General features: G+C 38.2%; 1 pseudogene; it reads right to left on the bottom strand.

Moving 5' to 3' along the window:
• LOC131315567 (protein NPG1-like) lies at positions 1-7829 on the bottom strand (annotated as a pseudogene).
• Positions 7830-8295: the final 466 nt, after the last annotated feature.

Below are 8295 nucleotides of genomic sequence, written 5' to 3'. Positions count from 1 at the left end.
TGAATAAATGATCTATTTTCCAAAGAATTCACTCAGTTGAGCAACAAATATTTACAAGCCCCACTTGGCCAATCTGCCTAAAATCCAATCTCCGTTCAAAATCAAATTGAATAACTTATATCCAGTTCTCCATACTTTCTGATTACAATCTCCATCACACTCAGAACCTTAGGTCGTGATTGGATCATACATGTGTGCAGAAACTTCTATAAGAGAAAGAATATGCAAGGGATTTCCTTTTACATATCTACTGTTTTCCACACCTTTTTCTTTTCCTTCCAAAAGTTCCACTACAAGTCCAAGACCAAATGCAGCCTAAATGATTGAAGAGGAATATGCAACCAAACCCATAAAAATCAAGCTACACTGATGCTGGCCGCTTTGACAGTCTACATTAAACTGGAGGAGAGCCGAAGGGGAAAATTTTGAAGGTTTGAACCTCTGGTTGATTGAAACCAACTACGAAATGGAGCTGAAGCTTTCAATGGGATCAGACTCTTCAAGCATAGAGGCTGCCTGAAAGCAGTCAATAGCATCACCTACTCGTCCATCGTCCTTGTGAACCACTCCCAAGTAATACCAAGCCATGCGATTTGTAGGTTCTATTCTCAATGCATCTGAGAGTAAGCTTCTTGCAACCGGCAGCACCTTTGAGCCCATCTTTGACAACACTGCACCAATCAAGATCTTGCAAGGTACATAACCTGGTTCTAATAGAAGAGCATTGATATAAGCAGCCAAAGCTTCTTGGATTTGTCCCCGTGCTTCGTATATGATACCTTGCAGAATTATGGCACAAAATATCAGAACTTTCACGGTCCCCATTTTATGTAAGAAAGCCAAGAAATTCATACGATAGATGCTAGAGCATTATTGGTGGTCAAGAGTTGAATCCTTGACCTAGATGAACTTAGCCAAAACCCCCAACTCAGCTTGCAAGTTCCACGGTCTCTTTTGATGTCAGAATGGATTTTCTTTATTTGGATAAAAGATTGGTCATGTATTAGCCCCTTTGTTTAACTGGACTAATAGTTATGGGATGATTTATACCTCTTTCCCCCCAGGTACTCTATATCCTACATTTTGTGGGATGCCATATCCAACTAGTCCTGACAGAAAAGTTCCAAACGAACGAAGGACTTGTGGTCTCTTTGGACTGGTAATCCCATTAGCCAAAATAGGAAACATATGAGGCCTATATGGGCATATGCATTCCAATATTTGCTGACTTTTTGAGGAACCAACTTGGTTTAAGATCTATAACTAGTCTAATGACTAAGAGAATATATGTCACACTTGTCATCTGCTAAGAGACTGGAACTGGATCTACACTATTTTATTTCCACTGTCTCAAGGATACATTGTAGGGGTTCGATTTAGGAGGAGGGACCTTGGCCTGAACTAGTACTTCTCTTCCGCTGCTCTGTTCCTCCGCCGCTGAACTTGCAACAAGTCACTAAGGCTGGAATAGCCTAGTGACCCTCCGACGATCAAGTTAGATGTAAGGAGAGTTGCTTTTAGGTCTAGGGTTAGAGAAAGATGGCATACCTCTCAAAGATGAGTATCCCTTTGTATTTATAGACCTAGGTTAACTTGGGCTCCAAGCTAACGCGTGGAGATCACGCTTAGGTAACCGCCTCGAGTGACGTCATAGATGACGCACCGGATAAGACGGTTACGAAGCACATGGCCAGACCTAGCCTAGATGATTCTTTCCGACACGTGTCGCTCTTGGTCCCCTCTTGGTGCGCTACTCTTTCAAGAGATCTTAACGGAATGCTTGTTCTTCGGTAATACCCGAAGCGCCAACAGGAGACTTGACACCGAGCGAGTACAGAGGAGTATACACGGTCACGCCTGATATGAGACTTCGGTTAATGGTAGTCCGGTTTAATAACCGAGGCCATCACCGAAGCCCCCACATACATTATAGCACATTCCAACCTCTTGCAATAAGTTGATATTTTCTATAGTCTAAAACAGTCTAAAACATGTGCGAAAGTAAATCACAAGAACCAGACAAAACGTCCAGAAAGAAGCCATTAACTGTATATGTGTTTTTGAGAACCAAGAAAAGCAACATGAAATGAATCTTCAAACAATTCATCATTGCACTAGATCGAGTTTCAGGTCTCACCTTCTGTGTGCAGTGTTTCAGCAGAGTACTCAAATAGTGCTCTCGCTTTTTCCAAGCATATCTCTGCATCCCTCCAATGCAAAAGGCTGGGGTAAAAGTTTGCAAGACCATGCCAAACTTCAAATTCATTTACTTTATCATCATTAATCTGTCATTTAAAGAGGGTTATTAATCCAAAAGCAATTTAGAATTTTCAAACCTATTGAAAACAAAAACTGATAAAGAAATTTGCAAGTATCCCCAGTCATACATATTGCCATCCAGGACAATGTACATTTGAAGCAAATTCACGTCCCTGACCTAAAACATAGAAAAACTACATTCTCAATTTATTCTCCAGAAGAAAGCACATAACAGCAAGTAATTCTGAAGAAATTTCATTCGTACCTGAAAAGGTAAGGCTCTATAAGGAAGAGAATGGTGCAGCAACCAATTAGCACCCCTTAAAGATTTGCAAGTCGACACCCTATGGTCCAACTACTAGGGTCCATTGTTCTCTCATTCTTGTGGTCTTTAACTACAGCCTTGGAAGCACTAGACCTCAAGATATTATGGTGTCCGTTTTCCTTGTGGGTGTAGCCAAAGGTGTCATCTTGCATACCTTCCTTGTCCCAGCATAGCGGGTTCCACTTCACGAAAGGTGACCTTCTGTTTCTTTTATCAAGGAATGTACCTGTGTGTGTGTGTGTGTGTGAAAGATGTAGAACCTTGCTTTTGGATTACACAATGACGAAGCCTTCTTGCAACTCAAAAACATTATTTTAACGGCTAAAGTCAACAACAATCTACCAATAGTCAAAAAATTCAACTAAATGAACAAATAAACAAAACGTTGTCTTTGAACTTATGTCCACTTTCGGTCTCCAAACATAAACAAAGGTCGAAAGCTAAATCCATGAGTTTAATGAGACATCATTTTAAATTACAAACATCTTCAGAAAGACTTATTTTAGTTGACACATCATGCACAATATACTTGCATCTTCACCAAATATTCTTACGCATAAGATGTACAAGTTCCTTCATATTGGACTCTATATTTATTATCCATCACTAAAAGTAGTATGGTCAGTCTGTTTTCTTATGATGGTATCACATGCTAATGATACTGACATTGTAAACAACTAGTTCCAGTGAAATAGATAGAAGGTACTCAAGAGAGGTTCAAAACTGAAATTTTCATCTCAAAACATAAGGGAGTGATGGGTCTGACCTGATCCATTCCCCGATACTGCCCAAATGATTTCCTCTGGGCTTGAACCAATGCAAGGAGGTTACGGTAAGTTTCAATTGCATCCACGGGTGATGACTGTGCGATTTTCAGCTTTGCCTTCATCCTGAGTAGCGGTCCTTGCTCCCATTTTGTTGTCTCATCTAAAGCAGCATCAACCACCACTTCCGCCTCTGGGAACCGCTGTTGAGCAGACAAAACCAAGGCAAGAAATCTCCAGCCTTTCAGAATTGATCCACCTGTTGTGTCAATGAACTGTTTGGCATACTGTAAAGCCAAATTCAAATTCTGATGCTCTGCATACTGAACTCCCAACTCAAAAATTAGGTCCGGGTTGTTACACTCAAGAGCAACCGCTCCATCTAACGATTTTAATGCGTCAGACTGAAGACGAGACCTCTCAAAATCTGAGGAAGAGACTTGTTTGCCCAAACAAAGACCTAACATTTGGGCCAACACCTTTTAGATGTTCATTTATTCCCTGTGCATTCACAATTGCCCTCTGTGCATATCCCACACCCTCTGCACTTCTGCAGCAAGAAGGGCATCCTCACTGCAGATTTTGGCAGCAAGCAACAGAGATGTAAGATCATCTGGTTTTTCGTGATTGTGTAGAGACTTCCTCAATAGATTCAATGCAACCTTGTTTTGTCCTGCTCCGCTATAGCAAACGCCATGGTTTTCCATCGTTCAACACAGTGAAACACCCCGGGCATTACCTCTTCAAGTTGTTTTGCTAGAACAGAAGTCTGGCTGCACAAAGATAGAGCAAATGTAAGGTGCTCCATCACTGAAGGGTCCCATTTGATCTTACCGAGGTAAAACTTTCTCATAAGAATCATCAGAAGTAGAATTGACTCCTCCAGATTGTTTCTAGGTACATATGATCCATCGATTTGAACTGCCAAACTAAGTGGGCCAGTCTCCACTCTGATATACAGCAAAAACACCGCAAATCCCTTCTGAATCCTTGCACAGCAGTCATTTTCAAGGTTCCACTGACTCAGTAACGCACGTCTAGCAACAACACCAACTACTCTTTCTAGCAACAACACCAACTACTCTTTCCTGTGATAAATCAGAAGTTTCGATGGCCATGATATTCGTGCTGTGCACAAAGTGGTGAATCAACACATGACAACCAGGGAAGTTGACTTTGAATGGAATTTACTTTAAATGTCTGTGGCAATTTATTTTTGTTCAAGACTCGAACTCTGGTATCACACTTGCTAACAGAGTACATTTTGCCTCATGTTCATATGGTGGATTCCTTTTAGTCAAGACATGTTCTATTCGTTTGCTTAATTCCCTTAAAACTTGTATTTCCAGCATTCCCACCCCGTTCCAACCCCTAACCATCAAGATCAAGAATAAGTTATTGGTCTTTCTAGTCTCTCCCTAGGTGCACCAAAACCAAACCCCTGGAACAAGACCAAGAATAAGTTATTGTATTCACTCGTAACTTTTATGCTCATCTGTGTGATTGGAGGTTTTTGTTACTTGTTATTGAGGAAAGCAAATGGAGAGAAAAATGGAGGGGTTGGGGTTCCCATTAGGCCTACAATTATTTTTGGACCCATAAATAAGCAGGAAGGGAGAAGACAAACATTTTCTTTTCATTCTGTTACTTGTTATCAACGTGCTTGTCTTACTCGACTTTTCATTCTTGTCGTCGTTGAATACTTCAATCATATGAGCATATGCTTGCTTATGATTTTCAATTCTTACATGAAATGATAATGGGGAGCTTTCTGTTTGCAAAGCAATTTATCTGCAACATAATCTATTTTTGCAGATTTTGGATTTGCAAAGTAAAGTTATGGTGAGCATTACTTATTTTCTTACCTATGGATCATCTTATAATGTTTGGAAGAATGCATACACTATCTGATTTTCGTTGATTCTATTCTCTCTCTCTCTCTCTCTCTCTCTCTCTCAAGTAGCTTTCCTAACTGCTTGCTTTAGACCTTGAAAGTACGCTAGCAACCTGCTTACAGGAATCTCTTCCTCTTAGAAGACAACCTGATTGCAAGAATATTGAATTTCGTTCTGCTCTAATTTCAAATCACCAAGAGCAAAGAGCAATGGATATTAAAGAGAAGGACAAAACTATGGTACACATGGTATACCGTATGTCTAAATTATGACAATTTGTGATTTTTATTATGACGATTTTTGGTTTTCTAATGCATATTTTTTATGCTAGTTACGACTTCTATTTTAAAATTTACCTGTTGAACAGGTCATTAGCAAGTTATCCATAGTTAAAAAATATTGTTATTATGTAACCATAATTATTTGTACTAGAAACCATAATACTTGTACCCCAATCAAATATATGTGTACAATATCACAAATTAAATAATGCTAACCACAAATGTTATGACAATATCATAAATTTGCATTATCTTACCACAATGAGTCGTACCAAAAATTCTTTGACACATATGATATTCCGTAAAAAAATCAAAATATATCGTACCAAAATCAACAATTGTTATTCCCAAACAAAATACATGTGTAAAATACCACAAATTCAGTAAAATAACCAAATTTGTTATGACAACACCTAAAATTGTCATTTTCTTACCACAACGTGTCATATAAAAAAAATATATTTAAATACTACAAATTATATAACAAACCATAATTGTTATGACGATACCATAATTTGGCATTTTCATGCCAACAACTGTCATAGCAAAGGAAATTGATTAAAATACTCCGTAACAAGACCAAATTACCACAAATTCAGTAATATAACCAAATTTGTTATGACAACACTATAAATTGACGTTTTCATATCCATAACGTGTCATATAAAAAAAATTCAATCGGAATGTTCAGTTTACGATAGTTATAATTAACAAAATACCAAACCACAAATTCAGTAATATAACCAAATTTATTATGACAACACCATAAATTGACGTTTTCATACCCACAACGTGTCTTACAAAAAAATTCAATCGAAATGTTCAATTAACGATAGTTATAATTAGCAAAATACCATACCACAAATTCAATTTTTTGTGTTGTCATAACAATTATGGTTATATTATATAATTTGCAATATTTTAAGAATGAGGAAGAGGGAGAGAGAGTCAAAGAAAAGAGAATAACCTATTACCTGCTAAGCCATTTTTTTATTTTATTAATTGATTTAATAAATGGGTGGTCCGGATTATTTACTTTTAAATCCAAGGATTTAAAATCATGGTGCGTATGGTACACCTCCTAATAAGGGGTGTGTACCATAGGACTACCCTAAAGAGAATTGTAATAGCCATCCTTACTTCACGCATGTGTCCTCTCCACCTTTACTTCAATTCTCTTCTTTAAACACCTATCTGAGTATTTCTTTTCACGTATTTTGCACTTCCAAACAACTTTCAACCAACAACACAAAGTAATGCAAAGGAATACAAAATAATTCCCGACCCCACCTTTCCCCAATCAAACAAACAACAAAACAAAACAAAACATCATCTGCAACGGGCATGATTCTCGTGCCTTGCACGAGGCTGGACCTAATTAGTATATACAAGTGTATTGATTAATCGGAGTGAATGTGAAAAGGATGACTAGTTTCAGGGGGAACTGGTGTAATTCTTTCTTACTTTCCTCAAGCAAATCTTACCGTCCACAAGCAAGTATGCCTTCGTGTAATGTGATTCCAAAAATTCAATTTGTCGATTTCAATATCAAAATCGAGCAATGGGATAACGGCACATTGGCGCAAATTGAGTAGCAACGAATTATTCCACTCGTATACCTGGATTTGAGCGGCGAACCCTCTCTAACATTTACTGTAAAAGAATGTTCCAATGTTGAAATTTGAAATTATTATTTTCAAGTCCAATTGATCGATGACTTAAACCGAAACGGAATCATGTAATATACCCAATGGACCATTAGGTATGCATTTTGTGCATGTCGACCCCCAAAATCTATAAGTTAACTTATTCCCTAAACGTTGTAAGTTTTTTCTTTTCTTTTTATTGATCTTTTTTTTTATCCGCACTTTTATTGATCTAGTTGTAAGGTATTGTTTAATCGCTACATCATATAGGTTGCCCCTTTTGTAGCTCGTGTTGTGCTGCGAATAGACCACAGAGACCAGTACATCACAGTCAGATGTTAGATCTTGACTAACTTACCGAAATCAGGAAATGGAAGAATAATCACCCGGGGTGATTCACCCCTAATCCTGGATTTGTCCAAATTTTTTCCTGAAAGTACGTAGTTGTATGTGCTCGCCAAATCTAAGTGGCCCTCGATGTAGTGGATTGCTTCATTGCTTGGCAAATGTTATAAAAATGTGAAAAAGTTAGGAAGTTTTTTTGGGATAAGCGAAAAACTTAGGAAGTTGCTTGGCAAATGTTATAGGCTAAGGTTTTAAAATCGGCTCATACGTTACGTAACGGATTTTTTTAACCTTCCGATATCATTACACCCCATTAATATACCCGTGAGATAAAATATCGAAGCGTATTGGCTATTCTTACGAATTGGTCGGTTTTCGGGTTCACAACCGCTACAACCGATTCATGTTATGTATTGTTCGATACTCTCGACACCGTTACAGGATGACCATTACGGTTACGTGTCTCGAAACCGTTTTCTAAAACCTTGCTTATAGCTTTTCTTGTATATATATCTTCTGGAAAAACTCATGGGAGACCGTGTGCTAAGAGAAATTGGGTTTTGGGATCCAAAACAAACACATTTCAGGTGTTCTTAACAAACGAAAAAACCCAACTAATTTTAATATTAAATTTTAGGGAAAAAAAATCCGAAACGAACACGGGGCCGTGGCCGCCATACGCCCATACGTGAATACGTCTTTGGACTGTGCACCGTTACACCAATTTGGTAAAATATAAGGCTTTCAGTGGTAAATGTTACGGGTGCACAACGTACGCTA

Source organism: Rhododendron vialii, chromosome 1a, assembly GCF_030253575.1.
Source record: "Rhododendron vialii isolate Sample 1 chromosome 1a, ASM3025357v1".
Taxonomy (NCBI): Eukaryota; Viridiplantae; Streptophyta; class Magnoliopsida; order Ericales; family Ericaceae; genus Rhododendron; species Rhododendron vialii.
This window is presented reverse-complemented; position numbering and strand designations above follow the sequence as displayed.